General features: G+C 41.1%; 1 pseudogene; it reads right to left on the bottom strand.

Moving 5' to 3' along the window:
• Window positions 1-899: 899 nt before the first annotated feature.
• On the bottom strand, window positions 900-13626 carry LOC147424861 (uncharacterized; annotated as a pseudogene).
• Window positions 13627-14039: the final 413 nt, after the last annotated feature.

Genomic DNA, 14039 nt, shown 5'->3' with positions numbered 1-14039 from the left:
GCAAAAATAAGTCACGACTAAAGTGAACTGAGAACTCACTCTGCGTCTGGCAATCGCTTCGCTTGCAAAGTGCTAGCCTCCCATTGTGAGCGTCAGCATGAAATCCTCCTTGCATCGTCATCATCCTTCCCGAAGAAGTCTGAAAAGAGGAAGCTTAATAAGATGAGGCCCAAGGAAGCCGTTGAGAATGCGAACTTGTTGCAGGAGGCAGAGCTCAAAACTACAAAACAACTACAAAACAAAGGCCTCAAAGCAAGCAATCACAAATTTAACTGATCAGTAGAGAAAAGCTAGCTTTTTTATAAGATGTAGCTATAACAGAAAGAAAAAACCGCCATTCCAGGTATACAAGACACCATCAACCAGTTCGGTAGGATTAATGACACAATGTTGAAGACACTGCCACTACAGAAGCTTGCATCATAGTGTATAGACAAACATCTCAAGCATAGAAACAGTATACAGTTTACGGATTAACATTAATTGAAGAAAGAGTTTGTGGCAAAGCCTTGCTGACTTGAAACAAATTTGGAATCCAACACTGGCTGGGAGTGGTGAGTGTAGATCTAAAGCCAATGTCTACCAAGTGAGAGGGGATACTAGGAAGCTAGAGAAGTTAGCACAACAACGGTGAAAATTTTATTTAAAGAAATCTAACAACCTTCACTGAGGACAGATCTGAATATTGTTTTCAAACCTTCACTGAGGACAGATCTGAACATTGTTTTCAAACAAGACGATTGCACAGGCTAGCTACACTGTCATATATAAACAAAACTGACAACAGAATCATTATAACAGACATAAATGGAACTATAACATCGTAGAAATGGAAAAGAAGGCATGACAAAACAACATTTCACATAATAAAATAGAATAAAGAACGATAGAATGAGATCTTAAAGGCACTCACCTTGAAGGAAGTCGTAGTTTTCGGGCTCTTTGCGGACAACTTCAAGGACATAATCAATGAACTTTGCGCCTTCGGTGTAGTGACCCTTGGCCCAGTTGTTGTTGCTAGCTTTGGACTGGCCAAAGATGAAGTTATCTGGGCGAAAGATCTGCCCATAAGGGCCCGTTCAAACACTATCCATAGTACCTGGCTCCAGATCCATGAGCACGGTGTCGAGAAATTTGCGGTCTTGCCAGGAAAGCACCGGGCTTATGGCTGTGAGAGTTTGTGAGAGAACTCAACAAAAACTATATGAAGGAGTTAAACCATAGATGCCATGAAGACTAGGGTTTGGAAAGAAGTGCAATCAAAGAAGATTCACTCTTTCTCTCTTGCGCTCACACACACAAAGAAAGAACACAAAAGAGAATGTCAAAACAATACAAAAATGAAAACATCAAGGCTATGGTCATATCGTATCATGGGTAATATGAAAGGGTTAATAGATGAGTTAATGGCATCCAATCTTGACTGACCAAATAGGCTACGAATTGTTCTTTGGAATTGTAGTTTTGTGCTTACCATAATATATATATTTTGTCTAGTGATTGGGATTAATCGTGTGTACAAATCCTCTTGGTTCATAGCAAGATAACTACGCTTACGTCAAAAGAAAAGTTATAGTCTATGAGAGGTAGTATGATGGGATCTGGTCATAGAAGTATTTCATTAAGCCTTTCTGGGCCAAAGAGAAACGCTATACGTTGTTGAAAGTGTATTTTTCGGCTAATCCATACGTTAATTCTAATAGATCGTACAGAGTGAAAACGATAGAAATGATCATCATGTGGGTTATTCATCTAGGATAGTATGTGAGAAATGTAGATATGAGAGAAGTGAAGAGATGAGAAGTTTCCCTCCCAAGCCCTATTCTTGCACGTAGGCAATAAGGATACTGCGGGGAGAGATGTACTTGTAGCAAAGAGAACCTAGAGAAGATGAATTACTAAGAATGAGAGAGATAGGTTTGGTTAACGAGATGAGATTAGATACATATATATATGTTGGATTAGAGATGAAAATGAAAACAACAAGAAATCAAGAAAACATCAATGTAGAACACATCTTACTTGAAACCCTTCAGCACCATTATTGATGGGAGAGAGAAGAAGAGGGGAGAATTCAATGTTGATTGATACGCCAAGTACAACACCTTCTTTTATTAGAGTTGATCTTCCAAGGATAGCGTACAAGAATGGCTAGTCTTCCTCTAGGAGAAAGTGTAGGCTTGGCTTATGTTAATGGGGCTAAGTACAATTAGGCATTACTACTCACTCCCTCAAGAATTCCTCTCATCAATGGCTTGAATGCTTGAGTTCTTTCCAAGGAAGAAGAGGTCCCCTTTTATAGGTGAAGGGAACCCCCAAGGGTTTACACAAGAAGAGAGGAGCCAGTGTGAACATGAATTGGAAAAGTTGGAAATGAGCTGTCCTTGCATGATGTGGGCAGACTGGGGTCCAGTATTTTGATCATATCTCCTCAACCGTGGCTCCAAATAAAAAAGTAAAAATATGGGCAAAAACTTCAACTCATTAGCTACGATTTTAATTTTAAAATCGTTTTCCAATTCGGATTGGAACCTTGTGTAAAAAATTCATCAAAATTGGGTCCATTTATGGCAGCAAAAGTCTTCATGTGGTCTCCTTAGCCTAGACTTTCATTTAATTCACAAGGACACCTCATGCCATATGAAAGCATGACATTGCTCCTTGACAAATTTTTGTAATCATGCTTGCAATAATACAATAAAATAAGTGTATCTTTGAAATCATGCCACCTAGTGTCCCACTAGGATTTGATTCTCTCCTAGTAGCTATTTAAAAAGAAATATAAGAAAAGTATAAAAAATACGTAGAATATATATATATTGGAGTTTACCCTAGATATAGGATCTAGCTAGGGTGTGAGATGATAATGAAATAGTAGAAATAAATAATCAATGCTTTTTGCCCCAAGTTAAAGAGACAAAGCTATTGATGCTTTTCCCATAGTATTTTCTGATGGTAAAGTAAGGATATGTTACCCTTGAGAAAAATAATAGGATGGGATGGAAGGCTTATTATTATACTTAAATATGCATATGTACACTATAGGAAATATAATTATGTATCTAAAAAAATACAAGATAGATCTTGTAGCATGCGTTCCCACTATGTACGTGTCACAGCACGACATCCACCCCCTCTAAACCTGCACATCCTCCGGTATGTGCCACATTGTCTCTTTGTAAGATTAGACCTCTTGTACATCTTCCTTGTCGTCTTCTTCACTGGATGATTCCAGAGCTTCATGTTCACTTTGATCTTCACCTGTGTTTTTCTCTTCTTCCTCATCAATATCTTCTAGATCATTATCTCCTCTTCTCTTAAACATTTTAATCCTTTTTACTGCAATGGGAATCTTTACTTCTATACCATCTAGTTCAGACAAGCTGTAAGTAGCATTTTCATGCACATGCTTTACAACATACGGTCCAAACCATCTTTTTGAGAACTTACTCATGACTGTGTGCTGGTTATCAAGGCTACTATCATACACTAAAACCCAGTCACCTTTGTCAATTGCTTTGCTCCTGAGTCGATGTCTCTTATCAAAATAGTCCTTGTTTTTCAACCTTGCATTTTTGAGTCGTTCTTTTGCAGCTTCAATGTCTCCAGGTCTTCTCTCTAGCTGCCTTATACGCAGTGCAAGGAGATCTTCCCTACTAAGCCCCTCTTGCCAAGGTAGTACATTCCATGTGGGAATTGTATCCTCAATCGGCATCACTGGCTTTTGACCATACATTAGCTCCGCAGGCATGTAGCCAGTTACTGAGCTATGTGTTGTATGATCAGTCCATAAAGCATATGGTAACAATTTTGGCCACTCACCAACTCTTCCTTCGCAAGCCTTGGCCAAAGCTTTGATAATAGGAGGATGCCCTCTTTCACTCTTTCCATTGCCTTCAGGGTTGTAAGCTGTAGTAAGAGAAAGCTTGATCCCTAATCTAGAAAAGAACTCCCTTGCTTCTTCGGCATCCAGTTCACCTCGATCTGCAGTGATTTTTCCCACACAACCATAACGGCAAATCACCTCATCAAGAAGGAATTTGCACACAGCTTCTGTGGTCTTAGCTCTTAATGCTCTTCCTTCAACCTGGTTAGTTAGGTCCTCTCGTGCAAGAACCAAGTATCTCATCTGCCAGAGTCCTAAAGGCATCGTGACTAGATCCACAACCCATTTATAGTGCATGGCTAGTGGATATGTAGGGTGCAATCCATCACGATGTCGAACATTTGAATACATTTGACAAGTTACACATGACTCTACAAACTGAGATACATCTTTATACATACCCTTCCACCAGTATTTTTCTTTCAACTTGGAGAAGGTTGCCCACACACCCCTGTGTCCAGCCCATAGACTCTCATGAAACTCTTGCATGAGCTTTACTTGAGTCTCTTTTTTACATATAACCCGTTGTGGTGTAGCACCCTTTTGTTTAGGATGCTTCCACAAGTAACCATCCCTTAAAAAGTACCCATATGCTTTCATGCATATCCTCTTGAATTCTTGTTCAGACCAATCATCCTGTTTTGTTAGAGTACTCAAGTACCTTCCAATAGAAAGCCAATCACCTTCATAAAGATCTTTCAAGAACAATTCAAGTGAATTAGTCATGCAAACATTGTTACCTTTGACATGAGAGATAGAATAGAATTTTGTGCCTACATCATCTCCCTCATCAATCATTTGTGACTCATCTTCATACCTTGCCCTTGATAGCATATCTGCCACTATATTGTCTTTATCTGCAATGTGCTTAAACTCGGGATTTAAGGACTTAATGTAGGCAATCCACCGCAACATAGCAATGTCTGGTGTTGAGCAGCTTATAATCATCCCAAGAAGTGGTAGACAATCTGTTTCTACAACCACACATGCACCAATTAGGTACGCTTTCCCACTTTTCAAGGCTGTAACCATACCCCATAACTCTCTCTTTATCTGTGGATAGTTTCTTTGGCGAGCACTTAGTACCTTTGCTCCAAATCTTACCACATACCTGTGTCCTTCTTTGTCATCTTGCCCTATTGCCCATCCAATCCCTGTAGGACTGGTATCTACTGTCACAATCACTTACCTTTGACACTCATAGTCTACCTTTCTCAAAGTCGTTGCTGACTGGAGTAACTTCTTTAGCTTTTTCATGGATTTTACATGTGCTTCTATCCATTTAAACTTTTGATTCTTTCTAAGTAGCTGATAAAGAGGATCAGCTACATGTGCATAATGTGGAATCCAAATAACATAGAAGACACATGCTCCCAGAAACCTTCTAACCTCAGTGATGCTAGTGCATGTTTCTTTCATTCTTTGGATGGCATCTACCTTTGATGGACAAGGTTTCCTACCATATGGCCCGCACATGTGCCCCACAATGAGCACTTCTTTGACACCAAACATAGACTTTTTCCCTGACAATGTAAGATTCACTTCTTCCAACCTAGACAAAATTTTATCACAATCATTTATGTGATTTACCACAAACCTGCGACATCCCTTGAGATCCAAAGCTTCATCTTTGTCACTTTCTTCACATCCTTTGATAGGCAAATCATCAATGAAAGGCATTGTGATTTGAGGAATAAAGTCACGTAAGACCTTATTCATCCCATTCATCATATGTGCAACCGAGTTGGTTGCTCCCTGTGGCACGGTACACATCCTTACCAAACCCAAAGGTGTCCTCATGGTTGTCAAGTCTCTGCTTTCGATTGCAAGCTGAAATTGATCATACCCTGAGTAGAGATCCCCCATTGAGTAGATTGCCCTCCCTGCAAACGCCTCTGCAAATTCATCCACAATTGGACCTGCACCTACCTTTCTAATTGTCACCTTGTTCACTGGTTGCATATCTTGGATGAAGCGTAGAGAACCATTCTTCTTTGGAATTGTGAACCACCTGTTTGAGTATATTGGAGCACAAGAAGGCTCCAAGATTTCCATTTTGATTTTCTCATTCAGTAGCTCTACTAACTTTGGCAAATGAGCCTTTGGAACCTGAATAGGCCGCAGATTCCAAGGCACATGAGGTATTGTGAAAATTACCATAGGAGCTACAATATAAGGATCAACACATCCTATCTCATGTGGCTCAAATGCAAAAGCCTTACCATGCTTTGAAAGCATTTCTTTGAAGCACTTTGTCTCCTCCTGTGTTAGAAACTCCTCGCAACCAATCTGCAACTCTTGAAAAGACTCCTTTGTGAAGGTATGCCCGATCTTTTTAGGATTCCGCAAACTTGGTTGTAAAGAAGCCTGTTCAATCTTTTCCCTGTTGTTGGGTGGTAAGTGTGAAGCTACTGGTTTCACCTTCTTTGCTACACTCTTGTATTTAGTTTCAACATGGACTTATGGGCCAACTGTTTGGCTTTCTTTAAAGGCTTCTATTACTTGATACATTTCCATAGAGCAAACTTCCACAACTTCATTTTCAAGATGCAAACTAGACCTCATTATAGCATCAAGCTCACCCATAGTATCTACAAAAGAAACTTGTTCACACAAACCCAAAACATTTTCAGTAGGCTTTAGCAACCCACTCTTTTTCATGCCTATTTGTACATTATGCACATATTGCCTCTCATATCTCTTCAAATCTTCAAGTTTTGTAAAACATACTGATCCATTCCTTGTTACCAAGGAGCTCATTGAGAAAGTTTCACCTATTTTTGGATCAGGGGAGACCCTTTTTCTTTCTGTACCACTGCAATCCCGCTTTACAATGGTACTTGGCAAAAACCCATCATTTCTCTATGATCATGAAACTCTTTGCTTACCTTTGGTAGAGGATGTTCTCTGAGGTTGTCACGATTTCTTTCATGGTTTATACAGACTGTGAGAAATTGGACAGCTCGTTTACCATCTTTGCTACGTATTCTAGCATATGCTGAACCATCGTCCATTACCTTTGTTTCCATTCGAACTCCCACAATGTAGGGTTGTCCAAGGATGAGATGATATGAAGATGTATCCTGTACAAAGAAGTTTTGGTCAATCTTCACATCACCTATTGTTACCTTCACACCTGGACATGCTGCATACAATTCACCGGATGAATTGTTTGCCACTTTTACCATCCAGCCATGATCTGTGTCCATCGGCCATTTTCACTTGTTGTAGAGACTCTTTGACATTATGTTTATTTCTAAACCATGGTCAATCAAGGCAACAAATGGCTCTTCAAGATCACCTACCTTGACCAAAGTTTCTGTAGTAGCCCTTGCCCATTGACTTCGTGAATAGTAACTCCTAGGAATATCTTCAACTTCTTCATCATCATTTGAGAAATACACTTGCTTCACTCTCCCACTAGATTGGTAGCATCCTACCACAGCTCCATCATTCTCCTTATTTTGCAGTTGCATCCCTTGTGTCTTCAAGGTTTCCCCTTCAACCTGTGGACGAGAAACTTCAGCAAGGGTTTGCCTCTTCCTCTTGATGATGTCAATGATCTCCTCGTGGAATTCACGCTTTGCAATGCCAAGAACTTCTCCCAGAGTGAACTCAATCTTGCTATTCAAGATCCTTTCCTCCAAGACTTTCTTTAAATCTGTAGCAACCTCAATATCAGATTGTAGTTTATAAGTTGGGCCTTTTGTCTTACCTTTTGTTGGCTCTTTCTTCTTTCCTGTTGTAGACTCCTCCATGAGTACTTCAGGTGGAGATGCTCCTTTTGTTGAGGGTGTTTGAGAAGGAATTGAGTCACTTCTTCCCCCAGTTCTAGAAGCTCTTTTTGATGGTCCTTCATTAGCATTCTCACGTCTGCGCTTCTCTTCTACAATTGCCTCATTTTGTTGGCATTTTGTAATGTAAGCATGCACTGACAATGAGTCCACTGGATCATTCCATCCTGTTTCTAGACGTATGCAATCACCTGCTTCATGTAGAATCTCATTTGTAAGCTTTCCCTTTTTAGCTAATTGCATGACATTTGGCCAAATTTGACCATGATGGTCACTCATCTCTTCATCACAAAAATGCTCAATTTTTACTCCATAAGTAGTTGCCTCAACTGAAGAGGTGGCATGCTTAGTTGCCATATCTTCAACTAAGGTTTGCATTCCCCCCTTCCCAAAGTTAGTTCTCAAGGGTAGACCTGTCTCTCTTAAGTGGATTCTACCATCCTTAAAAAAGACAACATCTTTTGACAAAGCATCACTAAAATCATCACAATCCCTTCTTACATGGTCTGTACTATCACACCAAATACATCTATTAACAAACCCTTCTTTGGGCTGTTGTCTTTGCCTAGGAAGTGGCCCTGATGGTTGGCCTTTTTCTTCAAGCTTTGCAAGCTTCACCTTCAAGACACGCATTCCCTTCACAAGCTCATCTAGCATGGACTCATCAAACTTAGGAGCGATAAAAGTAGGCTTTACCATTTTGTCAGGAGTTGAGGTGGAAGGACTTGTAGTGTTTAGTACCATCTTGTCCCTTCTTCTTTGTCGTTTGGCAAGTAGTGAGACAGCACCTTCAACCTCATTCCAGTCGGTCTTTAGTCCTTGCTCAGCATCTTTTTCTTCAAGAAGAAGCTCCAAATTTTCTTGAAACTCTTTACCTGCAGCTTGTAAGAAAAGATCTGTCTTTTCTGCATCTAGTGTGGCCCTTTCTGTCCTTGTGAGTTGTGCATAGCGCCGCTCAAATTCCCTAAGTAGTTCTGTTATTGATAGTCCTTGCTTTGGCTTGACTACCCATTCTAAGAATGTCCTTTTGGTCACTCTCTCAGAGTCCTCCATGAAATATTCCTCCTTTAAAGCTACTTTGAGTTCTTCTCAATTTCTCCCATGCCCGTCTTTAATTGCCCTAACATGCTCCCTAATTTCTGGAGCAACAACTAGCTCAAAGCTTTGAATCATCTCACCTTCTGACACGCGATGCAGCTCCATCTCCTTCACATACTCGCGTAAGCACTTGGTTACATCTTTGCCATTGAATTAATCCATTCTGTTGATGACCGCTTGTATGGCCTTCGTTGCTGAAATCTCCCTTCTTTCAGTGGCATGTTGTTGTTGCATGAACATTCCAAATGCTTGAAACATTTGCATTGTTGTTGGGTCAAAATGCATACCCTGTTGCTCAACATGATCACCCATGGTTACCCACAAACTCTCACCCTGGCAGTTTCGCGTCGGGTTTACCAAAAATATGTCGAGAAATTTGCAGTCTTGCCAGGAAAGCACCGGGCTTATGGCTGTGAGAGTTTGTGAGAGAACTCAACAAAAACTATATGAAGGAGTTAAACCATAGATGTCATGAAGACTAGGGTTTGGAAAGAAGTGCAATCAAAGAAGATTCACTCTTTCTCTCTTGCGCTCACACACACAAAGAAATAACACAAAAGAGAATGTCAAAACAATACGAAAATGAAAACATCAAGGCTATGGTCATATCGTATCATGGGTAATATGAAAGGGTTAATAGATGAGTTAATGGCATCCAATCTTAACTGACCAAATAGGCTATGAATTGTTCTTTGGAATTGTAGTTTTGTGCTTACCATAATATATATATTTTGTCTAGTGATTGGGATTAATTGTGTGTACAAATCCTCTTGGTTCATAGCAAGATAACTACGCTTACGTCAAAAGAAAAGTTATAGTCTATGAGAGGTAGTATGATGGGATCCGGTGATAGAAGTATTTCATTAAGCCTTTCTGGGCCAAAGAGAAACACTATACGTTGTTGAAAGTGTATTTTTCGGCTAATCCATACGTTAATTCTAATAGATCGTACAGAGTGAAAATGATAGAAATGATCATCATGTGGGTTATTCATCTAGGATAGTATGTGAGAAATGTAGATATGAGAGAAGTGAAGAGATGAGAAGTTTCCCTCCCAAGCCCTATTCTTGCACGTAGGCAATAAGGATACTGCGGGGAGAGATGTACTTGTAGCAAAGAGAACCTAGAGAGGATGAATTACTAAGAATGAGAGAGATAGGTTTGGTTAAGGAGATGAGATTAGATACATATATATATGTTGGATTAGAGATGAAAATGAAAACAACAAGAAATCAAGAAAACATCAATGTAGAACACATCTTACTTGAAACCCTTCGGCACCATTATTGATGGGAGAGAGAAGAAGAGGGGAGAATTCAATGTTGATTGATACGCCAAGTACAACACCTTCTTTTATTAGAGTTGATCTTCCAAGGATAGCGTTCAAGAATGGCTAGTCTTCCTCTAGGAGAAAGTGTAGGCTTGGCTTATGTTAATGGGGCTAAGTACTATTAGGCATTACTACTCACTCCCTCAAGAATTCCTCTCATCAATGGCTTGAATGCTTGAGTTCTTTCCAAGGAAGAAGAGGTCCCCTTTTATAGGTGAAGGGAACCCCCAAGGGTTTACACAAGAAGAGAGGAGCCAGTGTGAACATGAATTGGAAAAGTTGGAAATGAGCTGTCCTTGCATGATGTGGGCAGACTGGGGTCCAGTATTTTGATCATATCTCCTCAACCGTGGCTCCAAATAAAAAAGTAAAAATATGGGCAAAAACTTCAGCTCATTAGCTACGATTTTCATTTTAAAATTGTTTTCCAATTCAGATTGGAACCTTGTGTAAAAAATTCATCAAAATAGGGTCCATTTATGGCAGCAAAAGTCTTCATGTGGTCTCCTTAGCCTAGACTTTCATTTAATTCACAAGGACACCTCATGCCATATGAAAGCATGACATTGCTGCTTGACAAAGTTTTGTAATCATGCTTGCAATAATGCATTAAAATAAGTGTATCTTTGAAATCATGCCACCTAGTGTCCCACTAGGATTTGATTCTCTCCTAGTAGCTATTTAAAAAGAAATATAAGAAAAGTATAAAAAATACGTAGAATATATATATATATTAGAGTTTGCCCTAGATATAGGATCTAGCTAGGGTGTGAGATGATAATGAAATAGTAGAAATAAAGAATCAATGCTTTTTGCCCCAAGTTAAAGAGGCGGAGCTATTGATGCTTTTCCCATAGTATTTTATGATGGTAAAGTAAGGATATGTTACAATTGAGAAAAATAATAGGATGAGATAGAAGGCTTATTATTATACTTAAATATGCGTATGTACACTATAGGAAATATAATTATGTATCTAAAAAAATACAAGATAGATCTTGTAGCATGCGTTCCCACTATTTACGTGTCACAGCACGACAACGGTGCGAGGCACGTAGCACCTGTAGCTTGCCTTGTTGTAGTACACATTCACTCTTTCCAGCTACACGTTAGCATCACCGATGTATGACCCCGTGGGATCAATGCCGAGCTCTATGTATACCACCTCCCAAAACTTGGTGCCGATTTGGCTACCTTTTGCACCTGTTTGTGCATTCACAACTTCTGTGACGAGGAGATATCCACCTCATAAACTCAATCCAAGAAATCAGCTAACTGAAGTCGCGCGATTGCAATCCCCACATTATAGAGCGACTCTTCGCCCCACTACCTTGTTGGTCGCTATACGAATATTGTTCATCTGCCGCGCCCAATGTCTAGTAATTCCATCTTAGCCAGCATTGGCTAATGTCACGTGACACATCCAACCCTATGTGTCTGTGGACAAACTACACCATAACAGGGTTTTCGTCAAGTCCAGTCAGTCTAAATTAGAAGTGATCTAGCACTTTTGTGAGTCTATTTGTAGACCATGCATGCCCAATCACTTAGTTGCATATCCTCTGGTTGCACATCGCATAATCATAAGCATTCAATCAGATTCCATCAGAGTCAGTTTGGGGATTTTTCTAGTGACTTTATCCTATTTTCCCTATTTTTGACATTTTTCGCTTATTAATTTAAGTGACTTCCCAACAAAAGTAGGTAGGGCAAATTGGGTAAGAGAATATATAAGCAAACCCAAGTTAGCACTCTTGGGCAGATGAGCAAGGAGCACAACAAGCCCCCAAGCAGCAGGTACTCCCCCTCTCTCAGCAAGACCCTCTCCAAGCATTCCTTGGCGAGCCCCTCCCCATTCAGCCCAGCGTTTTTGTGGTGCCATCCTCTCTTGTAGCTTGACGTTTCCACAAGCAACACAGCAGCAACAGTCCCCAACCTAGCATTTTTGCTATCGTCATCCACCCCCAATCCCTAGCATTTTGGGATCGCCCTCAAGGGACTGCAACCAACTAGCGTTTTCAGCAATAAAGGGCTGGAGATATCAGCATTTTCAGCGCCCAATGTTAGCAGCCTACAAAACGCAGCCAGAGACCTGCAATTGGGCAGCGTTTTCAAACTTCAGTCGCCACATCAAACCAGCATTTTCAGAGTCAAGGACAGCAATCATATTCAGCCTTAAAAACGCAGCCGAACCTGCGTTTTCAGTCTCACAAACAGCCCCTAGGTTTTGGCAGATTTCAGTCCTAAAGTCATCATCGTCGTCACTGACATAGTCACGAGTTGCATCAATCCATGCATCATCATTGTACACCCTTTATGCAATCAATAAGTAGACCACTCTCGCCGATGAGAGTGGGGCCTTCGGAGGAGGGTTTTACAACGTCTCTGGTGTCGTATCTCTCTTCTCTCTTTCTCTCAGTCTCATACACTTGCACGCACAATATCCACTCACTTTGTTTGTGATCACAGTACTCTCCATAAAGAACGGAAGGCTCTTCATTCCATAAGAACAAAAAGGAACCTTGAGCAAAATATGGATCACTCATTTTGAGAAAGAACGACATTCATTCCGCTACAACTGATAGCTAATGAGTAGGAACATGTGCATAATCACTCACCAAGCAAAGAAACTCGAATGAAACGCGGGCTAGTACTCACCGAAGCCCGCCCTCTCGCAATGTGGTGCATGTATCACATTCGCCATCTCTTCCTTCCATGCCTTCTTGAGCGCCACCGCACCTGGTTTGGCAAAACCACCGAAAATTATGCCACCCTTTTCATTGCATCGCCCTGTCGTAGTGATCTGGTCTCTACTACCCTGGCTATTCTCATGCGCACTCATGTTGCACTCCCACTCGGTAGACATCCCGCTTTGTCGAGGGGGAACCCATCGGCCATCCATAGACTGCCCCAACATGATGTTCCACTCATGCCGACATATCTCACCACACGTGTTAGTTGTTCACTGGTCCCCTCGGCTCAGCCCGATATACCATGATTGTTGTACATCCCCGACCATTTGATCGTGTTCCTAGCTGCCTGGTACGGTATCGAGTACACTTTACCCGCCTCGCATCCTCTTGTAATCCGCCTCGTCGAGGGGGAATCCAACGGCCATCTGTGGCCTACATTCGAACCAGCCCCTGTTGATCCATCTCTTCCTTTGCAATTTCTACCTCAGTGGCCCACTTATCCTACATCATAGCCACCTTCTCAAAAAGCCAGGTTACCCCTTGCTCTTGCCGGCGGAGCTCATCCTCCAACATTGCTTTCTTTCCTTCAAGTTCCTTCCTTGTTCTCTTACTTTCCAACCGCATCGAATCTACATCCTTGTGGTAAATCTCCATAGTCCTCGAGCGAGTTTGAGTCAAAGCATGCATAGCATCTTGCACCGCATCCCCGTCATATTCCGGTTCTTCTCTGCTCCATCCATCATAACGTTCAACTAAACGGTGCATCGCCTTTTCAAAGCATAAGGACACAACTTCCACATTGAACCAAGCCTTTAATGAGGCCATCTCGACAAGCTCTGATACCAAATGCTAGGTCCCAAGTGCATACATAGCATAAGAGGGTGCAATACACTGAACATGGGCTCAACAAGAGCCTAATAGAAAACTCGGATACATCATGCTGGTATGCGCAACTGTCCTCGTGGTTTCAGAGACACGGGTTCAGTATGGAAAGATTACCCCGCTTCCAATACTCTCTTGAGGGTCCATCACTGGCAATTACAAGAACGGAGATTAATAAAATCATCCGTCGGGATCTTGTACAGTTGGATACTAAGAGGACATGGGTAGACCCTACACAAGAATTGGGCACGAAGATGGCCGACACAAAGAAAACTTCCTACAGCTATCTGAAGACGGATTTGTGATTCGCCCGAGCTACATGGATACCCATCTGTCTCAAACAATAATCAAGTAGC

The sequence above is a fragment of the Adiantum capillus-veneris genome, chromosome 25 (assembly GCF_014529385.1).
Source record: "Adiantum capillus-veneris isolate H3 chromosome 25, ASM1452938v2, whole genome shotgun sequence".
Classification (NCBI taxonomy): domain Eukaryota; kingdom Viridiplantae; phylum Streptophyta; class Polypodiopsida; order Polypodiales; family Pteridaceae; genus Adiantum; species Adiantum capillus-veneris.
Note: the sequence above shows the minus strand (reverse complement) of the source record. Positions and strands in the feature narration are given on the sequence as shown.